We start from the raw sequence: 12,290 nt of genomic DNA, 5'->3' as shown, positions 1-12,290 counted from the left end.
ACTCGAGATTATGCATACCCACAATTTTTTGCAAAGTCACAGCATACTTATGGATGGTATTTATTTAAAGTGAAGCTACAGATGTGTACCCAAATAGAGAAGAAATACGTGCGCTGTGATAACTGATACGAAGAATGTTTAATGATAGTCGCTTTAGCATGTTTAGGGTGATGAATTCAAGAGTCATACAAGCAGAATTTCATGTTCTCAGGGTCTTGATACATGCAAGTCCCAGGCCCATGTATGTAAAGACATCTTCAGTTCAGTCATTGTAAATGGTTGTAAAACAGACCCCTTTCCTATCAGATCTGGGGTAAGACAAGGCTGCCCGCTCTCGCCACCTCTGTTTGTTTTGGTTACAGAACTTCTTGCCGAGTACATCAGGAAGAACCCAAACATCAGAGGGGTCCAGACACCCGGCGATGCGAAGAAGGTCAAGTGTTTGCTGTACATGGGCGATATCACCCTCTTCTGCGCGGATGGAGAATCAGTCAATTCCCTGCGGGAGGCGTGCACAGACTTCGGAAAGGCATCAGGGACGAGAATCAACGTGGACAAGTCGCAGGCCAAACTCTTCGGGCGATGGGACCTCTGCAACGAGCCTCTCCCCTTCCCCATCGAGACAGGACTGATGAAGATCCTCGGCTTCTGGTTTGGAGGACCAAGGCCAGCAGCGAAGAGCTGGAACGAACGCTTGACCAAGGTGAAGCAGAAACTGGGCCTCTGGAGCCTGAGAAACCTGAGCATTGAGGGGAAGGCTCTGGTGCTCAGGAACGACGCCCTGCCCGTGCTGCAATATGTGACACAGGCCTGGCCACTCCTGGCCAACGTAGCACGGGCCATAAACAGCAGGGTGTTCCACTTCATCTAGCACTCAAAGATGGACAAGGTGAAACGGTCGGTCATGCACAAGGAGCACCGCAAAGGGGGGAAGGCAGTCCCCGACATCCCAACAATCCTCAGGGCTTTCTTTGTGTGTGGCTGCGTCCGAATAACTCTGTTAAATATGAACAAGGACCACTCTGCCTACAAAGTCTTCCGCTTTTTCCTCCTCCCGGTGTGGAGACGACTGCGGGCGTGAGATTTTGATCGATTATCTTATCACCCTGATCCTTATCTCACTTGAGTCCCTATCTGAATCGATTATTGACTGTCATTGAGTAAAAGGCAAACCCACATAGATCAAATCAACCCCATAGACTGACGCAACTCTAAAGAACCACCTACTACTGGAAAGTTTTAAAGATTTATTATAAAGCCAAAATCAGTTGCAAGTACAAACACCTCATTAGGAGGTTCAAAAGATATACAGGTAATAGAATGAACATGAACTCTCTAAGAGATCTCAATCGACAGAAGAAAACTACTAAAACCAATTCAAAAATCAATAAGTTGAATATCGTTGACACAAGATGAATCTGAAGCGTCATTTACAGAAAGAAATGAAACAGGTTAAACTGTCCCTACTCTATGCTAGATGACATCCCTACTTAACAAGCTCTTTACCTAAAAAGGTGTCAGCCGTTGAACTTCCGAAGAAGCTCAATACCTCTTAGTCTCAGATGGAAACCTATGTCGTGTAGCAGTACCCTTTCTGCCCACACATCCTCAGGCCATCTGCTCTACCTCCTCCCCGGGGTACTGTCCCTAATACAAAATCACAGTATGGGTGGAACGCCCCTTTGAGACGCCCACCACGTATACATTTCACGTGGTCTTGCTTCTGGTTTTTTTCCATAGTTTCGTTTCTTTGGATCGTCTGTTAAGTTGACCTTGCTTCCCAGGCGCCGTCTCCATCGTGCCGGTACCCCCATGACATTCCGGTTGACTCCTCCGGACCCGAGCCTATCTCCTCAAACAGAGCTCTATTCATAAAGCTTTTGATTGGTACCCCCTTGCACCTGGAAACAGACACTTCGAAACAGGGCCCCATATTCCAGGCTTCTCTTATCTTACTAGGCCGTAAAACTTCGACCAGCATTGGCAATTTGTTTTAACGAGACTTTTGACTTTTAACTCACACGTGCAGATCAAAGACAAGCCACTATCTCTCCGGGCTCACTAAATTATATGCAGTATTCTACACTCTGTGAACTCTTATTCCCTCAGCTTAAAATAACACGCTAACCTACCACACTAAAGTTATACAAAACACTTCTATAAAATATTGCCTTTAACTTATATATGTAAGCAAAATCATTGATTATAATGAATCCATGTCGCATAAAAGATGCAATTGTATCTTTCTTCTCACACAGTGCCGCGTGGTCTGCACGTTTCTTCATTTTACATTTTACATCTTTCTTCATTTTACAGCTACATACATGGAACCTGATTAACACGTCTAATATTTCTAAACAGCCCCACACATTTCTACTTTAGCTCACACTCTATATGGATTTTCTACTTCTAATAAACACTCTAGAGTAAATACGAATACATTTTCTCACTTCTGCGGTTACATTGGCTAACTTTACGCCACAAGCTTGTAAATATGATGTATACATAATTTTCATTCAAATTTCGCTCTCTCACGGCTGGGATGGGATAAGTGGGAAAATGCAGTAACTTTCAACTGGGACCTACCATGGTACTACAGGGAGGTGGAAAAGTTTGTGGGTGAATTTGGGCTGAACTGCGTCATCCCTTGCCTTTGGAAGCCCAAGACAATCCGCAAACTGATCAGGACCAGGGACACCGCCGAACCAGTAAGCGACCTGCCCCCAGCAATGGCAGCGCACGTGTGGGGGAATGTATCCTCCCCAAGTCTGACCAACAGACACAAGGACATAGCATGGATGTCTGTGAAGGGGGGCCTGCCAGTAAGGTCCTTCATGCACAGCAGAGGCCTGTGCCCGCACAGGAACTGTCAAAGGGGATGCCCCGCAGAGGAATCTGCACACCATCTCTTCTGGGTCTGCCCCTTTGCCCTGAGACTACGGGCTGTCTTACGCCAAGAACTGCTAGCTCTCATCCCCTACGAGAACATTACTGAACAGTCCATGATGTACGGGCTGTTTCCAGGGACACACACAGAGGAAGCTATCCAGGGGTGCTGAGGCTCCTTTGCTGTATTAAAGGCATTCTCCTGTTCGCCAGGACCCGCCTGGTGACCAATGGAGAGGTGGTGAACCGAGAAGGGTGCCGCAGGATGGTGCTCATAGAGACTATGCAGCCATGGACAAGCAGAAAAGTGATGAAGGGGAAGAACTGTAACACCCCCACCCCCCCTACCCCACTAGACTCTTTAAAGTGGCCCCATTAATAACTGCAAACGCTATCTGCAGACATTCTTGAACCCCAAACTGACGACTTGTAAAATGTTTAAATACATTGATTAAAAGTTAAAGTGGACTGCCTTCCCTAAGGGGGAGGTACCACTTCCTTGAAAACTATGTATCGCAAACTTTTAAGCACTTAATAAAAGTCTTTCCCCCAAAACTAAAAAAAAACCTAAAAAAAGCACTCCGTGTGTTAATGATCGGCCGGCCTCGAATCTTGTTGAATATATGGATATCTCTGCATGTATAAAGATCTATAGCGCTGTTACATATGATTCGTGTAATGTATCCGTTTCGTAATGGAGGGCAGACCGGTGCCTCCAGTGAGTTGTTCCGATGGTAAAGAGCTACTATTTTGAGTTACAATATAACTTTTAACATCTGTAGATGTGTGGAAGCCTTAACTAACAATTACGGTGAAATGCAGAACACTGAACTTATTTAGAACAGGCAATGTCAATGCTTGTTTAGTTTAGTTTAGTTTTTTTGGGGGGGGGGGGGGGGGGTTATGGACAGGTTGGGGTTCAAATGTGCCTCTTAGGTACTTCTCTTCAGGAGGCCCCGCCCCTTCAAGGCGCCCCCTCCCCCCTCTTCATAGGGTGAGATTGTTCCACAGCTTGGCTGGTATGACGTGCTGGTTGTCCGGATATAAGCAAGGTACTCGGGAATATGCATACCCACAATCCCTTGTAAAGCCACAGCATACATATGGATGGTATTTATTTAAAGTGAAGCTACAGAGGTGAATCTTTGAGAATACCATCTGGAGAAGAAATACGTGCGCTGTGATAACTGATGCGAAGAATGTTTAATGATAGTCGCTCTAACATTTTTAAGGTGATAAATTTTTGAGTCATAGAAGCAGAATAGCACGCTCTATTGAAAGAAAACGAGTCCAGGGCTCAGTCATGTGCACTTCGTGTGGCGATGATCAGCGTCGTGGTTTGTTGAATTTTTGGAGATCTCTGCATGTGTAGAGATCTACATCGCTGTTAAAAGAGTAATGTGATAATTACCAGTTATATACTGGAGGGCAGACCGTTGCTTACAGAGAGTAGTTCCTTTTAGAAAGATGTCCTATATTGTGTAAAATATAACTTTTAATGTCTGCAGATGTGTTCAAGCCTTTACAAACAATTACGGTGAAATGCAGAACTCTGAACTTTTAGAACAGACAATGTCAATGCTTGTTTAGATATTTTTTTTTGGGTGGGTGGGTGGGTGGGGGGGGGAGTTTATGGACAGGTTGGGGTTCAAATGTGCCTCTTAGGTACTTCTCTTCAGGAGGCCCCGCCCCTTCAAGGCCGCTCCCCTCTTCATAGGGTGAGATTGTTCCACAGCTTGGCTGGTATGACGTGCCTGGTTGTCCGGAAATATGCAAGGTCCTCGAGAATATGCATACCCACAATCCCTTGCATAGCCACAGCATACTTATTCACAACTGTCAGATATAGGGGCAATGCATAGCCACAGCATACTTATTTGCAACTGTCAGATATAGGGGCAATTCAAGGCGCTAGGCCTGCGTCACCCTGGCTTGTCCGGGGCCAGGCTGCGTGTCGGGGAGGGGGAGGGTAGATAGTCCAGTGTGGACCCTCGGCCACTAGACCCTGCGGCTGGGCCTTCGACCTCTGGCTTGTCCAGAGCAGGCTGCGCCATAGGGAATAGGAACCTGGGTGAAGGGCTGCTGCAGGGCAGTATCGTTCCTCCGAATTTGGGAACTCTTCTTTGCCAGTTTGGATGACCGTCGCTGAGAGGGGGGAGGGGGGAGGAGACCCTGGCTGAGAGCCAGGCAGGGTCATTTCACCGCTTTAGTTCTGGGATTTACAGTGAGCCCCTTCGGGGCCACTAATTGAGCAGGGGTCCCTAAGGAAGCAGGGCGCTGCACACGGTGAGAATCCATTGCGGCCTGTCGGGACCTCCGGCCACAGCTTTGCACCAAAGCTGACCAAGGATCACCGGCCACAAGGGATGCGAGGCGTCGCCCCTTGCCCCTGACCCCTGCAAAGTGCCCCCACACCTCCGAGGAGAGGAAACACGGAGGGCAGACGAGCCGCTTTGACCCCCTGCATCGGTGAAGGAGGCTGCCGGGAGACTTCAAGATTCACCCTGCAGTACCGCCTTTTGCCCCAAGAGGGCCGGAGCAGTGAGGCTTCAAGATTCACCCTGCAGTACCGCCTTTTGCCCCAAGAGGGCCGGGCCGGAGCAGTGAAGCAACCTTGAGGGGAGTCTGGGTCCCGGTTCTTACTCGGAAGTAGCTGGAGGCACACGCGAGAGAGGAAGGCTTCTCCCCCCTTTAACATTAACCCCTTCCATGCTGGGCCGATTTTCCTCGTGTGCTAGGCTTTTAAAGAATCAATGGCTTTATGACGGCCCCCAGCCGTCATCAGCACACGAGCACTGTAATGCATGACGGATGGGGGCCGTCATCAGCATGGAAGGGGTTAACACCGCGGAGCAGGAATCTCTCCCTCTACCCGCCAGCAAACCCACCCCAAACAGCAGTGGGGACTCGCACCACCACCCGAGTGCACCCCGGTTTGAGGCGCAGAAAAGCCCTACCGCCCGATTCATGTACCTAAATTGCGCTCGCAAGGGGCCGGATTCTGAGAATCCGGCCCTTTGCGAGAGCGATTTTTGCATTTGGGATTCAGCATCCCAAATGCAAAAATCGCTAATTGCGATGTCGCAAATGTGCGAGGAATTACATTTAAGGAAACTCTATTAGAGATTCCTTAAATGCAATTCAACATCCAATTTAAATTTGCGAATTCGCAATTTCTAGGCGCAATTTACCGTGAGGTCAGACCTCGTGGTAAATTGCGAAAACTCAGAAAAATGCATTTAAATGCATTTTTCTGAGTTGCATGTTACACACACACATGTCCTCTGGACATGTGTGTGTGCAACACCTGTGTGAAATTTCATTTGAGGGGTGCTACAGGGTGTCCTGTGGACACCCCTGGCACCCTTCAAATCGCAATCTTATTTGCGATTAGCTAATTGCTAATCGCAAATAAGGAATACTCCCCATTCATTCCTATGGGCCTTTTGGCCCATAGGAATGAATGGCGAGTTATTCCTTATTTGCGATTAGCAAGTTGCTAATCGCAAATAAGGAATCAGTAGGAATCGCATTTTATTATGCGATTCCTACATGATTACCGTTTTGCGAGACCTTAATAGCGAATCGCTATGATTCGCTATTAGGGGCTCGCAAAACTGCCTGTTGATGAATCAGGCTGTAAGGGCCTTATTTATGAGGCCTTGCGTCAGTGGGAACAGCTCATTAAAGAATTAACAGGACAGGCATCCCTGTCCTATGAACTGGTTCTATATGGGTTGGGCATGAATTGCAATGTAAATAAAGAAAGGACACTATGGAGAATAATAAACTGCGTGAAAGAGGCGATGTGGGAAAACAGGAACCTTTCCTTGTATAAACACCAAGCAATCACGGAAAAAGAATGCCAAAAACTTGTTTTCACTAAAATGTTCTCTTACATGTGCACAGGCACCCATATATTTGGACAAGAGTGGGCAAAAGAAACCTGGAAAATCAGGAGTTGGTCTGGATGGGTAAAATGAGAAATCTTGATGGAAAACCACCAAAGATAGCCTGATGCGCTTCTTTGAGAATGGTTAAATGTACAGCACCCAAATATAAGGGACTGCTTGAAATGTAAACCTGACAAATAATTTTTAAAAAAGTATATTTTTACAAAAAAAAAAATCAGGGTCAAAACAAAGGTTCACCTGGGAAGCAGAAAGTGACAAAGTCAAATCAAGAATTGGTTTCATTTTCACCTCCAAAAATATAAAAGCAAGGAATTATGAAACAAACGAGTGTGGTATGTCAGACCACAAAATCTTGAAAGCAACCAGGAAGATATACTCGACAACCTCGCCAATCTTGGACTCAAGCAGCTGGTGTCCGCCCCCACCCACCTCGCCGGACACACACTCAACGCAGTCTTCTCTTCCTGCACAGACATCGACTTCAGCCATGCCACAGAGCTTCAATGGACGGACCACAGCTGCGTCCACTTCACCTTCAAGAGAACGACGACCCACCACCACCAGCAACAGGCCGCCCGCAGAAGCTGGAACAAGATCACAGCAGACCAGCTCGCCACCTCCCTGAGCCAGCACCCTCCTGCCAGCTCAGCAAACCCCAGCCAGGCCGCCGACAACCTCACGAAGTGGATCAGCATCTGCGCGGACGAACTCGCCCCGCTGAGGACCCCGCCCAGCAGACCCGGCAGCAAGAAAGCCCCGTGGTTCACCGACGAACTCAAGAGCTCCAAGAAGAAATGCCGAGCCCTCGAGAAAGTCTGGAGAAGGGAACCTACACCGGACAACAGGACCACCTTCAAGCTGGCCACCCGGAAGCACCACCAGCTGATCCGCGCCGCCAAGAAAACTGCATTCAAGGACCGGCTGGACAACAACGCACACAACTGCAAGGAACTCTTCAACATCGTGAAAGAGCTATCCAACCCCAGCGCAGGAAACAACGACATCACCCCATCGCAAGACCTCTGCAACTCCCTCGCTTCATACTTCCACAACAAGATCGCGGACATACACAACAGCTTCAACAACCAACCAACGCACACCAAGACCGAACAACCACCCCCCACCACCACCCTCCACGCCTGGACCCCGATCAGCACCGAAGACACCATCCTCACGATGAACTCCATCCACTCCGGATCACCGACCGACCCCTGCCCTCACCACGTCTTCAACAAGGCCGACGCTGTCATCGCACCCCACCTGCGAGACATCATCAACACATCCTTTGACACCGCCACCTTCCCTGAGAGCTGGAAGCACGCCGAACTCAGCGCTCTACTCAAGAAACCCACTGCGGACCCTACCGAACTCAAGAATTACCGCCCCATCTCGCTCCTCCCGTTTCCAGCCAAAGTCATCGAGAAGACCGTCAGATGGCCGCCTTCCTCGAGACGAATGGATCCCTCGACCCCTCACAGTCCGGCTTCCGAGCCAATCACAGCACCGAGACCGCCCTCATCGCCGCCACCGATGACATCCGAGCCCTGATGGACAACAGAGAAACAGCGGCCCTCATCCTCCTAGACCTCTCCGCGGCATTCAACACTGTCTGCCACCGCACCCTAGCTCAGCGCCTCAGCAACGTCGGAATCCTGGAAAAGGCGCTGGAATGGATCATCTCCTTCCTCGACGGACGAACACAGAGAGTCCGCCTACCACCATACAAGTCAGAGGCCACCGAAGTCATCTGCGGCGTCCCTCAAGGATCCTCACTGAGCCCCACCCTCCTCAATGTCTACATGAGCCCCCTCGCGGCCATCGCACGCCAACACAACCTCAACATAATCTCCTACGCCGACGACACCCAGCTGATCCTCTCCCTGACCAACGACCACGCCGCCGCCAGAGCCAACCTGCACGAAGGGATGAAAGAGGTAGCCGAGTGGATGACGACCAGCCGCCTGAAACTGAACTCGGACAAGACGGAGGTCCTCATCCTGGGCTCTTCACCCTCCGCCTGGGACGACTCCTGGTGGCCTCCCGCCCTGGGCACCGCACCCAAACCGACAGACCATGCACGCAACCTGGGCTTCATCCTGGACTCCTCCCTCTCCATGACCAGGCAAGTCAACAACGTCTCCTCGGCGTGCTTCAACATCCTACGCATGCTACGGAAGATCTTCTGGTGGATCCCCACCGAGACCAGGAAGACCGTCACCCAGGCCCTCGTCACTAGCCGACTGGACTACGGCAACGCCCTCTACGCCGGTACCACCGCCAAGCTCCAGAAGAGACTCCAGCGGATCCAGAACGCCTCAGCCAGACTCATCCTCGACATCCCACGAACCAGCCACATCTCCGGACATCTGAGAGACCTCCACTGGCTCCCCGTCAACAAAAGAATCACCTTCCGCCTCCTCACCCACGCACACAAAGCCCTACACGACCAAGGCCCGAGCTACCTCAACAGCCGAATCAACTTCTACGCTCCCAAACGCCACCTCCGATCAGCCAACCACGCCCTCGCCGCCGTCCCCCGCATCCGAAGAGCGACTACAGGAGGAAGGTCCTTCTCCTACCTGGCCGCCAAGACCTGGAACTCCCTCCCGACCGACCTGCGCCTGACCCAAGACCACCTCTCCTTCAGGAAGAAGCTGAAGACCTGGCTGTTCGAGCAGTAGCGGCACCCCCCCACCCCCAGCGCCTTGAGACCCTACGGGTAGGTAGTGCGCTCTATAAATGTCACTGATTGATTGATATGAAAAAATTACAGTGATATGTACAACAACTTAACAACTAGAAAGGTAAGTTTCCCATCCTTAGCAGAATGGTGGGAAGAGGTAAAAAAACAAACAAAACTTTTTTTCAGAAAACAGAGCATGATCAAAAGCAAGGAAAACTTTCAAAAATTTGATGAAATACAACAAAGAATGATCACGCTAGAAAACCTGGAAAGGGGTGGAATGGAAGTAGGGGAGGAAAGAGAAAAAACTAAAACAGAACTGAAAGAATGGCTGAAACAATGAGGGAAAGAACACATTTTTAACTCCAGGGTCAAGATCTTTGAGGAAGATGAAAAGTGCTTAAGGTTCTTTTTCAAAAAGGCACACAAGTGCAAAAGGTAATGAATGAACTGAAAGACACAAATGGACAAACACAAAAGGGCACAGAGAAAGTAGAGAAAATAACAACAGCCTTTTTTCCCAATTGTACAAAAAAGAGCCATCAGATATAAGTGCATGTGAAGATTTTCTAGGGTCTTTGCAGAGCTCTTTATCCCAAGAGGAACAACATTTTCTAACCACCCCCATTTCAGGAGAAGAACTCTTCCAAATCATTCAGGAAGCCCCAAAAAGGATCAGCCCCTGGGCAAGACGGCCTTCCATGGGAGTTTTACAAAGCTTTCTGGGGGCTTATTGCAAAGGATTTTTGGAGTCTGTTGAAAGAATGCTTGGAAAAAAATGTTTTGCCCCCCTCCTTTCCACAGGGCATCATCAAACTGCTGGAGAAAAAGGGGGACAAGCTGGACATCAACAATTGGAGGCCAATCACCCTCTTGAATGTGGACAGTAACAGTGGCGGTTCGTCCATTGGGGGCGTTGGGGCGTTGCCCCATTAGCCAGACGACCGTCACTGACACTGTCATTACTGCGCGCACCAAAAAGTACAATTATGAGACAACAACAACAGCCCGAGTGCCGAGTGAGTCATAATGATTTGGGTCGGAGACTCGGAGTACTGTCACAACAATAGTGACGTCATCGCGATCTCAGAAGGTGGGGGGCGGGCCTGCAGCAGAGAGTGAGGGAGGGCAGCAGTAGTGTGCGCATTTAGGACAAGTCATTTTTATGACTTGCCCACGCATGTGCACAAATACAGTAGCCCCTTCCCTCCTCCTCCCTCCCCCTAGCACTCATACAGGCAGAGACCCGGGGGAGCCGGGTCTCATTATGGGCAGTATTAGCCCTGCTCTGTAGCCAATCCTGGCGCAGTGGCGATGTAATGCTGCGCCAGGATTGGCTGTTTTACCGCGCACGAGGTGGGTGGGTGGCTGGCTGTGCTTAGCCTGCCGCACTGTATGGCCAATCACCAGTGCCCATTGGCGGCAACCATGTAGTCAGTGGTGATTGGCCGGCGTTGGCCGCTGTCGGGACGTCACTCGTCCTGGCGTGGACTGCCACAACAACAACACCAGAGCCACGAGGAGACTACCTCGCGACTCAGACCTCGTGACTCGTGCCTGCCTGTGCATGGTCATCATTGTCTTCTTCTGTGACTGTCGAGTGACTGACAAACAAGAGTCTGTCAGTCAGTTCTGATAAAACCGTCCGCGTAAGCTTTTTTATGGTGGTGGTAGCATCATACGGGGTGGGATGGTAAAATAATAAAAAGGTGTGTATCCCACTGTTGGCCACTTTCCGAGTAACCGCTTTGCTTGATTCATGTCTGAGGAAAGGCCAGAGTCGTATTGTTATGCGGAGTCCCAACAAACAGGTAGTTATGGAAGACAGACCACATAGGCCTGGGTGGCGCTGTCTCTCGGCCTCTTCAAAGCGGGCAGCGGCGCTGTCCGATTAGTAAACACTGCAGTTAAAACAGAGATCGCTGAGGGCTTAGATTCACACCCCATCAAGTGCCCGCTGAGAGGCTAAATAACTCATTAACTGCCGCCCTCACATCAGGCTTTGAATACACAAATGATTAGTGTAAGCCTCAGCGCGGTCTGGGTCCCGGTCCTGTCAGAGGTGGGGTGACTGCCAGCGGCGCACGTCTCCCCACAGACCCCCATATCCTCACACACAGCCTCGCCTCTAGCCCTTTATAAACCTCTGTTTATGTTGTAGCCAGTCCCAGGGTGACGTATTACTGCTGCAGTCCAGTAAGTGCTTTATTGAATGTTTTGGTGCCTGTGTGTATGTATGCTTGTAAATGTATATACACAGTTCTTCCGTGAATGGGTGTCTGCATTTCTGTGCATGTGTGTCTGTGAATGGATGGGTGTAATTGTGTACGTGTGTGCTTGTGAATGGATGGATGGGCATATCTGAGTGTGTGAATAGTTGGGTGTGCGTGTGTGACCTCCCCACTACTCCTCTAATTAATCAGCCACCACTACACTGTTTTGTATATTCCAGCTGGAAGGGCAGATGAGATGGCTACCATGGGAGGATTATTTTATCCTCATGCACAGAGAGATACAAAAGGCAGTCCGTCGATACACGTCACATGTGCGAGTATGGAAGAGGATGTTGTCTTGTGAAGGAAACCTAAATAATATTAAGGGCCCCACAGCGGTTATGTGTGGTATGTCGACTGATACACCACAAAAGGTTTGACCTGCAGCAGGCTTTGTTCTATAATTGGAATATTTAATGATTCAGTCGAGGCGGATACAGGAAGAGAGCCAGGTCGAGATGGAGAAGTGGATTGAAGGGCCTACGTAGCTTAAGTGTTGTTTCCACCAGTGATTCTCCACAAAGAAGCAAAATA

At 49.5% G+C, this 12,290-nt stretch overlaps 1 pseudogene; it reads left to right on the top strand.

Moving 5' to 3' along the window:
* Nucleotides 1-451: 451 nt before the first annotated feature.
* LOC147666136 (uncharacterized) lies at nt 452-3,265 on the top strand (annotated as a pseudogene).
* The last annotated feature ends 9,025 nt before the right edge of the window (nt 3,266-12,290 follow it).

Source organism: Lissotriton vulgaris, unplaced genomic scaffold, assembly GCF_964263255.1.
Source record: "Lissotriton vulgaris unplaced genomic scaffold, aLisVul1.2 SCAFFOLD_1852, whole genome shotgun sequence".
NCBI lineage: Eukaryota > Metazoa > Chordata > Amphibia > Caudata > Salamandridae > Lissotriton > Lissotriton vulgaris.
This window is presented reverse-complemented; position numbering and strand designations above follow the sequence as displayed.